The sequence below is a fragment of the Hemicordylus capensis genome, chromosome 6 (genome assembly GCF_027244095.1).
Source record: "Hemicordylus capensis ecotype Gifberg chromosome 6, rHemCap1.1.pri, whole genome shotgun sequence".
NCBI classification, from domain to species: Eukaryota; Metazoa; Chordata; class Lepidosauria; order Squamata; family Cordylidae; genus Hemicordylus; species Hemicordylus capensis.
The window spans coordinates 98,314,386-98,328,234 of NC_069662.1; the positions used below are offsets into that span (position 1 = coordinate 98,314,386).

The 13,849-nt window shown below is 44.6% G+C and overlaps 1 long non-coding RNA gene across 1 annotated transcript in view; it reads left to right on the plus strand.

The window, feature by feature from the left end:
- The window catches only part of LOC128332013 (uncharacterized), a 69,581-nt gene extending 56,385 nt beyond the window's left edge, over window positions 1-13,196 (plus strand). The window contains exon 3 of the long non-coding RNA XR_008310510.1: window positions 13,091-13,196. This is a non-coding gene — a long non-coding RNA (uncharacterized LOC128332013). The remainder of the gene's footprint in view (window positions 1-13,090) is intronic.
- The last annotated feature ends 653 nt before the right edge of the window (window positions 13,197-13,849 follow it).

Sequence of the window (13,849 nt, forward strand, 5' to 3'; positions counted from 1 at the left end):
TTATATGAGCTCCGGTATGTCATGGGAAATTTGCTTACATGATCTCTGAGTTATGGTTCATATATGCATGCTGATCACTAGATGACTTTAGCATCCAGCAGTGACTTGCATTTTGAATGAGCTGTCCGAGATCAAGTACCACAGAGGAACTTCCATAGTTCCTTGAAAGCAATCCTTTCCAGTGGAATTTGTTCCCACAGCCAACTATGATTCATCAAGTGTGATATGCATATGTGTGAACCATCTCTGAGTTTTTGTAAAGGCTCTTATTGTAGGTTTGCAGGGGACTACAATACCCAGAAGCCCATGTGTCCTCCCAGGAGCTGCGCGAGCTTCCCAGGCTTCCTAGCATCACTTCCTACCAAACATTTCTGTGCTGCCCAGCTGCCCCCGCACAAGTACTAGATGTGCAGTTAAAGTGCCCCCACCACCAGCATGCTCCCTGGGGCACTTTCCCCATGCTCTGATGCCTCCTGGTGGTAGAGGCTGGGAATTCTGACATCAGAATTCCCCTATTTATGATATGCACAGTCCTATCCTTTATCTCCGTCACCACAAAAGTGGCAGTGAAAAGGGGTGTGGTATTTTCAGAACGCAAGATCTGGCCAGAGGTGGTGCTGCGAAAATCGCACAAGGACCTTGTGTGTATATAGTGTGTTTGTGTTTCCACATTAAAGGTAAAATTGCGACATCAAGTCAGTGCCAGCTCCTGGTGACCACAGATCCCTGTGGTTTTCTTTGGTAGAATACTGGAGGGGTTTACCATTGCCATCTCCCACGCAGTATGAGATGATGCCTTTCAGCATCTTCCTATATCACTGCTGCCTGATATAGGTGTTTCCCACAGTCTGGGAAACATACTAGTGGAGAGAAACCAGCAACCTCTTGCTCCCTGGGTAAGTTACTTCTCTGCTGTGCCATTAGGTGGCTGTGTTTCCACATTATCAGCCTATTAAAATGGCTTTCAGTGGTCACCTGGAGATTAATGTGGGTACCTGGAGACTCCAAACCAATGGGAGGATCGGCAATCCTCCTCCTCCTCCTCCTCCTCCTCCTCCTCCTCCTCCTCCTCCTCCTCCTCCTCCTTCTCCCCCAGTGAGGCACTACCTTGGCGTGGTTGTGAGGCTTGTGTGCTCTGAGGAAGGTGAGAGCTATGCCAGAGGTCCAACCATACTGGACAGGTCTCACCAGAGCAGCCAGACAAAGAGTGCCTCTCCCATCAACAATATGGTGAGACGTAACTTTAATAAATCTATACCGGATCGGTCGTTGCCCGGGTCAACAAGGACCGCGCCAGGTGCTGGAGTCCCTGGACATCTGGTGACAAGTGGGCAACAGGACTCAGGATCTTCAGTTGAGCAACCAGGGCTGAAGACAGCAAAGTTACTAGAAGAAACGTCGCTTAACCGAAAAAAATATACGAAAAATGCCAACATTTTATTTTCTTCTTCTTCTTCTTCTTCTTCTTCTTCTTCTTCTTCTTCTTCTTCTTCCTAATTCAGTTTCTATACCGCGTTTCCAAAAATGGTTCCGGGTGGTTTACATAGAGAAATAATACATAAATAAGATGGATCCCTGTCCCCCAAAGGGCTCACAATCTAAAAACATCAGATAGACACCAGTAACAGTCACTGGAGGTACAGTGCTGGGGGTGGATAGGGCCAATTGCTCTCCCCCTGCTAAATAAAGAGAATCACCATATTAAAAGGAGCCTCTTTGCCAAGTTAGCAGGGGTCTATTAACAATTTCAAAACTGGGGTGAATTTCAGGACAATTAGTATCTTGGAGTGAGACCAGGAAATGCACAGGGAGCCTGAGGTGAAGCACTGGGCATCACAATCAGCAAGTGTAATATGGAGTGTACCAATTTGCCTATGCTGTGGTGTTATGCAAGCATTCCTGACAAATCGACCCATGTAGAGGCAGAATGTCATTTAGGCTGCAGTTCTTTGTATTTGTGAATAGGTTCCATGGAACTCAATGGGGCCTGCTTCTGAGTAAACATGCATTGGATCTGAGTAAACATGCATTGGTTAATCTCAAGGAGGGTCCTCTTTCTATTTGACCCATTTTAGGAACACAGTCTATGGATACAATGAATATTTATATACCGGTACAAAACAAGTTACTCATAGGGTTTCCGATTCCAAGTGGCTACAGTTGTTATTTTGGTTTTCAGACATCTCCCTGCTCTGCCACCGCAACATGTATGTGTGTGTAATGGTGGTGGTGGGTATGTGTTTATAGATATTTGTAATCAAAAGAGAGTGCAAAGCGGTCTTTGATTAATAGATTCCAGCACCCAGGTTTCCCCCACTTGATGAACTGCTTTTTGTGGCCAGAAAAATGGACACAAGGCTGCAGATTCATAGACCTCAGTTGCAATCATAACACGGGGAGGGGGAAAGATCCTTGTACACCACCCTGAGTGCCTTGGTTGAAGGGCAGGATAGATAGGTAATAACAAATGTGAGTGCCAACCAAGCTACAATGCAAATGACTTCATAGCTGCTGTTAATTTGGCTGCCCACTCATGCAAGGACAACATTTCTCTGAATCTGGTGTTAGATCTAATAAGACTTTTGCATTGTTTTCATTTTATACAATCAATCAATCAATCTTTATTATGGTCATAGACCAGCACAGGTTATAAAACAGTAATACTATACAATAAATGCTACATAAAAGGGGGAAAAATGTTACAGTGAAAAGCCCTTCGCAAACCTGGCTCACTCTTCCTCCCTCTGTTGCTCTAGTTTTAAGGATTATGCAACTGACAGCAAGGGAAGAAATTGGAAGTTGCATGTGTGATTGTTGTAGGCAGAAGTCCCCATTCCCATCATCACAGAGTTGTTGCTTTTTGTTTTTAACAAAGTCATGGAAATGAAATTTATTATTGCTGAAGCAGTACATTGGTCTTGCCTCGCGCAGCTCACTCGCAGGCTGCAGCACAGTTTCCTCATCATCAGTATCACTCACTCTCAGATTCAGTCTTTGTGTATTAAGACTCTCTCCCACTGCTCCCAGCTTCATCATGAGAATGAGTGTTTCATAGCGGGACGTCTCACATGTCCTGGGTGCCTGTCCTGGGTGCTGCCTGGCCCACCAGCCCCAGTTGCATCTCGGCACGGCAGCTGATGAGAAAGAGACAGGCTGACAGCACAGTAAGCACTGCACATGTACAGCACAAGATAGTCGCCCCAATTGGACACAATGTCAAACCAGAGGTAAACATGCCAGATGTTTGTGATTGTCCTAAAGCATGAAGTTGTGGTTTCATCACCCAAGTGCAACTCTGCTTTTGTTTCCAAACCTGAATTTGAACCCTTGGTTTGTAGTGAATTTTGCTGCTGACACCTGAGGTTAAAAGGTACCATTGGGTCGTCTGAATTCTGCTGCCCACTATAACCTAGGTTTTGTGTGCAAGCTCCTCCTGCCGCCACAGAGAGGCTGGCTCAGAGCAGCCCATAAATGCATCAGTTCTAGGGTGGCCGCATTGGTCAGAACCAGTGGGACACTGTTATTCCTGGGTACAAACTCTACAGAAAGGATAGGGAGGGGATGATTGGGTGAGGAATTGCAAGGCATATTAAAGAAGGGATAGAATCCAACAAGCTAGAAAACGTAGGAGGACCGGAATGCTGCAGAGAATAATTATGGGTGACAGTACAAGGACTGAAAGGAAATGTGTTACTATGGACATGCTTTTGACCTCTGGATCAAAACACTGAGAGTGACCTGGAGTGATAGAAGCAAATCAGAGAGGTGTCAGAGAGAGAGAGAGAGAGAGAGAGAGAGAGAGAGAGAGAGAGAGAGAGAGAGAGAGCTGTAATAATGAGTGACTTCAATTACCCTCACATAGACTGGGCAAATTCACGTGTGGGTATTGACAGAGAGGCCAGATTTCTAGACATGCTAAATGACTGTGCCTTAGAACAGATGGTTGTGGAACCAACCAGAGAGAAGGTGACCTTGGACTTATTTCTGAGTGGTGTCCAGGACCTGGTGCAAGATGTCAGAGTTGCAGAACCATTAGGGTGCAGTGACCATAGTGTGATCCAATTCAGCTTATATGTGAGTGGAGCATTGCCAAGGAAGTCCAACACAGATGTGTTTGACTTCAGAAGAGGAAATTCTCAAAAATGAGGGGACTGGTTAAAAGGAAGCTGAAAGGGAAAATTGGGAGGGTCAAATCACTCCAGAAAGAGCTTATTCAAGGAATAAGAAGGAACTTATTCAAAACCACAATAATAGAAGCTCAGTTGGAATGTATACCAAGAAGAAGGAAAGGTACCACCAAGTTCAGGAGGATACCAGCATGGCTAACAAGTAGAATCAGGGAAACAATAAAAGGGAAGACTTCCTTCAGAAAATGGAAGTGCTGCCCAAATGAAGAGAACAGAAAGGAACATAAACTCTGGCAAAAGAAATGCCAGGAGACAATTAGGGATGCAACAAGAGACTTTGAGGAGCATATAGCTAGAAGTTTAGAGGGGAATAACAAAAACATCTCTAAATATATTCAAAGCTGAAAAGCTGCCAGGGAGGTTGTTGGACCCTTAAATGATGAGGGCGTGAAAGGGATTATAAAGAAGGATAAGGAGATTGAAGAGGAGCTGAATGAGTTATTTGCATCTGTCTTCATGGTGGAGGATACTGACCATATACCTGCTTCAGAACTGAGCTTATCAGGCTTGGAGGCTAAAGAACTGGGCCAGTTTGAGGTGATGAAAGAGGATGTTCTAAATGGTCTTGAAAAACTAAAACTAGTTTACTAAAACTAGTTTTAGTTTTAGCAAAAATATGTATCTTGTCCTGACAATCAGGCTCTGTACCAGAGGACTGGAAAATAGCTAATGTAACTACGATTTTCAAAAAGGGATCCAGGGGGGATATGGGAAATTAAAGGATGATTAGCTTTACTTCTGTGCTGGGTAAATTGATGGAAAGCATATGAAGACAAAATTGATAAACAGAGAACAGGTGTTGTGACCACTTTTTACCCCGGGCCTTTGCAGAGTTAGTCTCAGAGATCAGGTCTACTCCCATACGTGGTTGTTAGGGTGCCTGTTAACTTCACAGGGCACCCTCCGTGGCTTCCTGTCTTGCCCCTCAGTCCTGGATTCTAGAGCTCCCATTCGCTGGGCAGCTCTTCCCAGTCTGGCCACTCAACATCGGTTGGTGGCTGTTTACATAGGCCCGAAGTCTCGTTGGAATTCTTGCGGACTTTCGAGGTCTCGTGAGAATGCTCAATCTTGCTAGTCTTTGGCATGGGATCTAGCAAGGCCGTTCCCAGGCCTTGCGAGATTGCGGCATTTCTGGCTGACACATTGCCGGCCACCCAGGGAAGCCAGATGGGGTGAGGCACCCTTGCCGGGAAGTTGGAGGACTCGCTTGGGGGTGGAGCTGCAGCCCCCAAGCAAGGGGTGCTGAGGTTACTGCTGCCCCCAGAACCTGCCAGATGCCCCAGAATGATGGCAGAGCCATGACAACAGGCCTTGCTGAAGGAGAGCATAGGTTCTGCAAGGGCCAGCATGGCTTCTGCAAGGGTAAGTCTTGCCTCACTAACATTTTTTGGAACTCTTTGAGAGTGTCAATAGGCATTTGAATAAAGCTGATATGGTTGACATAGTATCTCTCTCTCTCTCTCTCTCTCTCTCTCTCTCTCTATCTATCTATCTTTATTTAACATATTTGTATACCACCCAGAATGCAAGTCTCTGGGTGGTTTACAACAAAACAAGTACTTGGACTTTCAAAAAAAAGTCCAAGACTTTCAGAAAAGCTTTTGAAACAGTTCACCACCAAAAACTCTTGAGTAGACTTAGCAGTCATGGGATAAGGGACAAGTTCATGTGTGGATTGGTAACTGGTTGAAGGACAGGAAACAGAGGGTAGGAATAAATTGACAGTTCTCTAAATGGAGGGAAGATAGAAGTGGGTTTCCTCAGTAATCTGTTCTGGGAAAAGCACTCTTTAGCTTGTTCATAAATGATCTTGACGTTGGGATAACCAGTAAAGTGGCCAAATTTGCAGATGACACTAAACTATTTAGGGTAGTGAAATCCAAAACGGATTTTGAGGAGCTCCAAAAGGATCTCTCCAAACTGGGTGAGTGGGCGACAACATGGCAAATGCAGTTCAGTGTAAGCAAGTGTAAAGTGATGCATATTGGAGCAAAAAACCCCAACTTCACATATACATTGATAGAGTCTGAGTTGTCAGTGACTGACCAGGAGAGGGATCTTGGGGTTGTGGTGGACAGCTTGTTGAAAGTGTCGACTCAGTGCACGGCAGCTGTGAAAAAGGGAAATTCCATGCTAGGGATCATTAGGAAGGGGACTGAAAATAAAAATGCTAATATTCTAATGCCATACAAATCTATGGTGTGGAAACATTAGGAGTACCGCGTGCAGTTCTTGTCATCGTATCTTAAAAAGGAAATTGTAGAATTGCAAAAGATGCAGAAGAGGGCAACCAAGATGTTCATGGGTCTGGAGCAGCTTCCTTATGAGGCAAGGCTACAGCATCTGGGGCTTTTTAGTTTGGAAAAGCGGCAACTACAGGGAGACATGATTGAGGTGTATAAAATTATGCATGGTGTAGAGAGAATGGACAGAGAGAGATTTTTCTCCTTCTCTCACAACACTATAACCAGGGGTTACCCCATGAAACTGAAGACTGGGAAATTAAGGACCAACAAAAGGAAGTAGCTATTCACACAGTGTGTAATTAATTGATGGAATTCTCTGCCACTGGATGTGGTGATGTCCATTAGCTTGGATGGCTTTAAAAGGGGCTTAGACAAATTCATAGAGGACAGGTCTATCAATGGCTACTAGTTGGTGGCTGTGGGCCACTTCCAGCCTCAGAGGCAAGATGCCTATAAATACCAGTTGCAGGGGAGCATGCCCTCCCCTCTTGCCTGTGGGCTTCTCAGGGGCATCTAGTGGGCCACTGTATCAAACAGGATGCTGGACTGGATGGGTCTTGGGCCTGATCCAGCAGGGCTGTTCGTATGTTCTTAAGCCAGAGGTTGACAAACCACAGTTAGTCAATCACCCGTGGCATGATTCTCGGCTTCACAGATTAACCACAGCTTCGTCTACCTGAGGTTTCATGCTACATCTGAACAGGGCCAGTGAGTGAGCAATCAGCACGAAATAGCAGGCTGATCCAAGCAGTAGGCACCAGTGGAGGCAGGTGCACTGGTGTGCAGGTAGACAGATGCACCTTTTCTCCTTAAGCTGAAGCATGGCAGGTAGTGGTGCCCTATGCAAGTGGACAGAGACCACTACAGCCAGCTGTGGTAGTGAGCAGAGCAGCAGTCGTTGCCTCTTCTGGCTCCCAGATTGCTGCCAAGCAATTCCGGGAGATCAGTGCCAATTTCAGGAAACTCCCGGACTGTCCGGGAGGGTTGGCAAGACTAGTTAATCATCTCACCTCTGTCTGGGAGGTGGCAAACAAAAGCCAAGTCATCTCTGTAAAACCAATGTGGCTTCTGAATGTTTAGCTTGGCCTAATTGGGACTGACAGTCTGAGAGGAGGAAAAGCTACAAAAAGTGTTTTTTGCAATGAGCAATTATAGCAACGATTACAGTGCCAGGGACACTAAGAGGATTTGCACTGGATTATATCTAATATTAACATGATCTAATACTGCATGAAAATACAGCTCAGACTGGACCCGATTCTCAAAGGCTGCTTTTTTTAATCCCTCAGAGTCATCTAGAATTTGAGAAGATGGGAGCGGGGCCATCCCTGCCCAAACCGGAAATTTAGCAGTTTATTATTTGCATTTTCTTTTTAAAAATGGGAGGAGAGCCGATACTGCAGTTGTAAGCATTAATTGCCCCCTTTGCTGAGTAGGGTCTGTCCTGGTTTGCATTTAGATGGGTGAATACATATGAGCACTATCGGCTTTAAGGTATTTCCTTTAGGGGATGGAGCTGTAGTTGAGTGGTAGAGCATCTGCTTGCATGCAGAAGGTCCCAGGTTCACTCCTTGGCATCTCCATGTGTAAATAATACTGAGCTAGATGGACCAATGGCCTGACTCAATGAGGCTATTGCCACGATCCCTGGAAAGCGGGCTAAGGGAGCTTAGCCCGCTTTCCAAGGATTGTGGGAACCACTGGGCTCTCAGGCGAGCCTGGTGCTCCCAAGGCAGCTAGCCCGTCTAATTCCTCCTCCCCTTTAATGGGGTTAACAAAGCGAGAGCTCCGTTAACCTCATTTTTTCCCTTGTGTGTCACCGTGGCGCGGTGCTGATCTACCATTCAAGGTGGTCAGAGGTCATTGGTGATCAGAGGACATTGGTGCTGATCCACCATTTAACTTCTTCTGGGTTAGGGATGTGCCTGAACTGGTTCAGCACCTCCTTAGGGAAGTGCCAAACTGGTGTGGGTACCAACATTTGAATGGATTTGGTGGGACAGGGGTCGGTTCCTTTAAAAATCAGACAGCAGGACCTTACCTGCTTCTCCACTGCCCTATTGCTTTTCCGGGTGTGGCACTCGCTGTTCAAAGGATGTGCACAGCTGCAGCCCTGATCCCAGCAGCCTGTGCATGGCATCGGCATGCGCAGGCTGCTGGGAGCAGTGCTGCAGCTGTGCATGGTATTTTGAACAGTGAGTGCCGCACTCGGAAAAGTGGTGGGGTGGCAGAGGAGCAGGTAAGGTCCTGCTTACCTGATTTTTAAAGGAACCGACCCCCACCCCGCCTGTAGCTGCCCTAGTTGTTTGTGCACATCCCTATTCTAGGTAGTGTTGCCATGCAAACTGTGATATCAGCAGTGATCTGGGCTCACGTCACAGCATAAGTGTTTGTTAAATGGTAACCTGTCCTCATCCTACATAGAATGAATTTGCAAATCGATTTAGTCTGAGAATGTTCTGGCCACCACATGTTCTATGTATAACTGTAATGGAAATGTGCTATATTGCCCATTTAATACTGTTATCTAGGAAATGTATTTGCGGGGAAGAGATCACTGTAAATATAATGGCTTGGCTTAATGTGGCAACCAGAACCAGCTTTGGCCTGAAGACTCTTTTGTTCAGCACAAGCTGCCTTCTGTATTTCAGAAATAGCTCAGATTGATCTGATATAACTTTTTAAAAATGGGGTCAGAAAGAGAAGATGGTCTGATGCCTAGATAAAATATACTAATTTGTAATTTCAAAATGTCATTTTCCTGTAAAGGGAGATATAGCCATGAGGTCAAAGAGCTGCATCGCTGCAAGTGTAGTGCAGCATAATTTTTTCCACTTTAACACACCGACTGTTACGATGTACCTCATAGCCAAGAATCAATAAAGTCAAGGCAATTTCCTTAACATGCCATCTAGAAGAGATTATGGAAGAGGTGGGGGGAAGGGCTTCCCTTAGTGGCTAATGCCTTGCTAAAGTTCAAATGAGGCAATATATAGTAAAATAAATTCAATCTCTATTTCCACTCCTTGCAGTTTTAGTGGAGACTAAATGAAATGGAACTGTGTTGATTCTAACCAGCTCAATATATCCTCGTTTTCTAATAACCAAGGTCATTTTTTCCTTCATGGAAAGAGAAGCTACACATAAAATACTCATCCAGACTAAAGAGAAAAAAAATTGCAATTTTTGAAAAGCTGGGTTGATGGATGATATATTATGTAATTCATTTTCTGGCACAGCTGATTTTATTTTATAGGGAGTGTTTAACCTTGCTAGTTTTGATCTGGGATCATCACCACTTGGAGGATAAAAGATCACAACTTTTAATATTGAAAAAGGGAGAAAAATCCTTTACAATACAAATCTGCATCACATACTAATACCAAGAAGGTCATCTATCCAGAAAGATGGCAATTAAAACAATTTTTTCCTGCTGACTTGGTTATTAACTGGGCTTGTTAAAGTATTAATCAGAAATGCCAGGCTAAATGCTTAGCCTGCATTTTGGAATAGCCAGTGAAGGATGACAAAATGCTTAGACACCTTGCAACAATGTATTTCCACCCTTACTAATAGGATTGGCAAATATATGCTTATGAAGTTTTCCATATTTAGCATCTCAGCAACTCAAAGGCCATTGGAATTTCACTTCAGGGCTGATTTAATAATAGGATATGCTTTCGTGGTTGCCCTGGGCCCAGCCCCTCATTTTAGTATCCCCATATTGCAGTTCCCTCAGCTGTTAATATTGTGCCTGCAACTCTTACAGCCTGCAGCAGTTTTCATAGGGAAGTTTTCAAAGAATGTGTGCTGGCAGTCCACCATAGCCTTTCAGTCCTCTCTCCTCGATCTATCCATGTCTTCCTCCTCTCCTCTAGGCACCTTCCCTGTCTGCAAATGGAGCTTTGTCTCAAAAGCCTCTGATCCACCAATGACACAGGGTTGCTATGCCATCTTTTTCTGCCATCACAGGGACCTCTAGAGGACCACCCGCCCATTCATGGATGGAGAAGGAGAAGACAACAGTGACTATCTCTACTGAGATAGTCTGTTGTTGTTATCTCCTCCAGGTATCCTCTCCAACAATGATCTTTCCTCTAGAGGCCCCTGTAATGACACAGAGGCCATTAGAGAAAGCCCATTCATGAATGGGAAGGTTAGAAAGCAATGACAACAGAAATTATTTCAGCTGAGAAAACTGTATTGCTGCACAAAATTTGACTGTAACCTGGAGCTAATCAGGATGGGCCTTCTGATTGCCCTGGGTCCCTGGCAATTCCCTGAGGATGCCTACACCTGATGTTGGCCCTGTTTATACACTACAATCTGCATGTTCTGTTCTCCCCATGTTTCTTGTACAGTACATCAACCCAACAGCCCCCACTGTGTTGTGACTCTATGATGTGAGAACTCTTCTGCTAGCACTTGCACAAGAGTTCAAAGAACAACATGGTCACGTTTATTTATTTATTTATTGAATTCATATACTGCCTAGTATAAAAATATCTAGGTGGTGTACAGAATTAGAACATAAAATATAACACAATTAAAATTCATAAAAAGATACCAAAAAAAACCACATGAAAAACACATTAAAATATAAAAATCGAATCTCAGTTGAAGGCCTGGGAAAACAGGTATGTCTTCAGGGTCCTCCTAAAAGCAACCAGAGAAGGAGACTCTCTTATTTCAGCACGGAGCACATTCCAAAGCCCTGGGGCAGCCACAGAAGAGGACCGGTCCCAAGTTGCCACCAAATGAGTGTGCAGAGAAATGATCAAATGAGTCTGCCGCACCCGTAATCGGACCTCTCCAGATGATCTTAATAGGTGACAGGGTTCACAACAGAGAAGGCGCTCTCTCAAATACTCTGGACCTAAGCTGTTAAGGGCCTTGTAGGTAATAACTAGTACTTTGTATTTCGTTTGGAAACCAATTGGCAGCCAGTGCAGTTCTTTTTGAATTGGTGGTATATGGTCCCTTCAGGTAAACCCAGAGACCAGTCTGGCTGCCGCATTCTGTACCAATTGTAGTTTCTGATATACGTACAAAGGCAGCCCCATGAAGAGTGCATTACAGTAGTCAAGCCTAGAGGTAACCAGCATATGTAACCTCTGTAATATGTAACCTTATATGTAACATATGTTACCAGCATATGAAAACCGGCCTGAGCCAATTTTGGAAGGGCGGTATAAAAATAAAATAAATAAATAAATAATATGTACCACCATTTTAAGGTCACTAGACTCCAAGAATGGACACATCTAGCATATAAGCCAAAGCTGATAAAAAACACTCCTGGCCACAGCCTCAACCTGAGAAACCAGGGAGAATTTGGGATCCAGGAGCACTCCCAGACTACGAACCTGATCTTTTAGGGGGAATGTAACCTCATCCAGAACAAGCAGATCTAAAGCATCTCTCGGATCCCAACCCCCTACAGACAGTACCTGCATCTTGTTTGGATTCAACTTCAGCCTGTTATCCCTCATCCAGCCCAATATCACTTCCAGGCAGGCACTTAGGAGGGTCATGCCATTTCTTGATGAAGTTTGTATAGAGAAATAGATCTGGGTGTCATCAGCATACCGATAGCATCCCAGACCAAACTTTCTGACCATCTCCCCCAGCGGTTTCATGTAGATGTGCATACGGTGATGTGATAATAAATACATAAGATGGCTCCCTGTCCCCAAAGGGCTCACAATCTCAAAAGAATCATAAGACAGACATCAGCAACAGTCACTGGTGGTACTGTGCTGGGTGTGGATAAGGCCAGTTACTCTCCCCCTGCTAAATAAAGAGAATCACCACGGTAAAAGGTGCCTCTTTGCCCAGTTAGCAGGGGATAACTGCAGGGGATAAATTATGGCTGTTTTATAGAACACCCCCACTACTGCAAAGCAATTGTATGTGTGTAGTCTGGGAGGGGGAAAAAGAGAACGGAAACTGATCCACAGGTCTCCCCCCCCGCGCCCCCCCCACTAATGTTCATCACAATCCATTAGCAGTGCCTTGTCCTTGTACAGCTTAAGTCTTGCCTTCTCCCTCTGACTCCAAAGCTGTTCCTGAGATGTTAATCATACATTACGCACTGTGGTATAGGAGTGGAGCCAGTAAAGGAAAAGGAAAACAAAACAAAAATTCCCCCTAAACTTCCTCACATGTTCAGTTTGCAGGCAAAAGAGACCCATCTGTTTCTGTTTAACAGTAGGCTTGCAGCGTCTGTTTCCTGGCCTCTGAATGAACCGCAGCACCAAAACCTAGAGGATCCTATGCAGTCAAAACAATTGCTTTTACAAGTTGTACACATCTATTTCTCCAATTATAATCTCCTGAAACTCTTGACATCAGCTCTTTTAAAGGACTCTTCCTTAGTCCAGATTCCATAGGCTTGTTCTACATTATTCTGGATTCTGGGATTTCCATCTGGTACTTGAATAATGCAACATCTGGTCCCAATTGTCAGGTTTCACTTGGGAGGAGGAGGAGCAGGAGGAAGAGCGGAGGAAGAGCAGGAGGAGCAGGAGCAGGAGCAGGAGCAGGAGCAGGAGCAGGAGGTTTCTAGCCCATGTGGCTGCAGAGAAAAATAACACAAGATACGGATTGTTCACATACTCATCAAGAACTAATGAGATGGGCTTCTTCTCCTTCCAGATCATAATAGAGAACTCTTGATCCACTGAGAACTCTGATTATTGCGTGTCAAGACTTGGAGAGCAGACAAGAAAAAAGGGCAGTTTTCTTTTATGTCATTGGCTGAACTGATGTGAAAATTTGGGAGTAGGTCCCTTTAGTAGCATAGTATATATTTTAAATTATTGTTCAACCCAGCATTATTAGGGTTGTTAATATTTTTGCATGATTCTACATGCACATTATTTTGTGTCCTGCAAAATTTTCCTTGATTCTACCACCTCATTAAAAACTATTTATTCTTTGAATACAGCCTTCAGATGTAATGTGTATTATATTCCTATGTTTCATTGATATTATTTTTTTGCCCAGCACTAAATGTACTTATTATTTCCCCCCCAAAACCTTTTGAGCAACCCTATGGCCTTATTCGCATTTAACGCAAAACTGGGGGTAAACAGGGCAGAGGTTGGAACTCCATTACGTTTGAATGCATGCAGCTACAGTTTTGTGGCAAAAGTGATCTGTCAGGCCATGGGGTCAGGATGGCAGATGCCACCCAGCCAGGTTGCACTATATAAGGCAAGAGGTCTCCCTGTCTTGGCGACTGCCGCCAAGAAACTGTCCAAGTGTGCCCTCTGCCAGCCTGTCTGCTCATTTGAACATGTCCACCTTTGTTTTTGCCCAGAACAGCAAAATCCCTCCACCCACCCATCCCGGAAATTGTACTTGTGCAAGACAGTTTTGTTGGGGGGCTCTCACAAGGGCAGTGGTGCAATT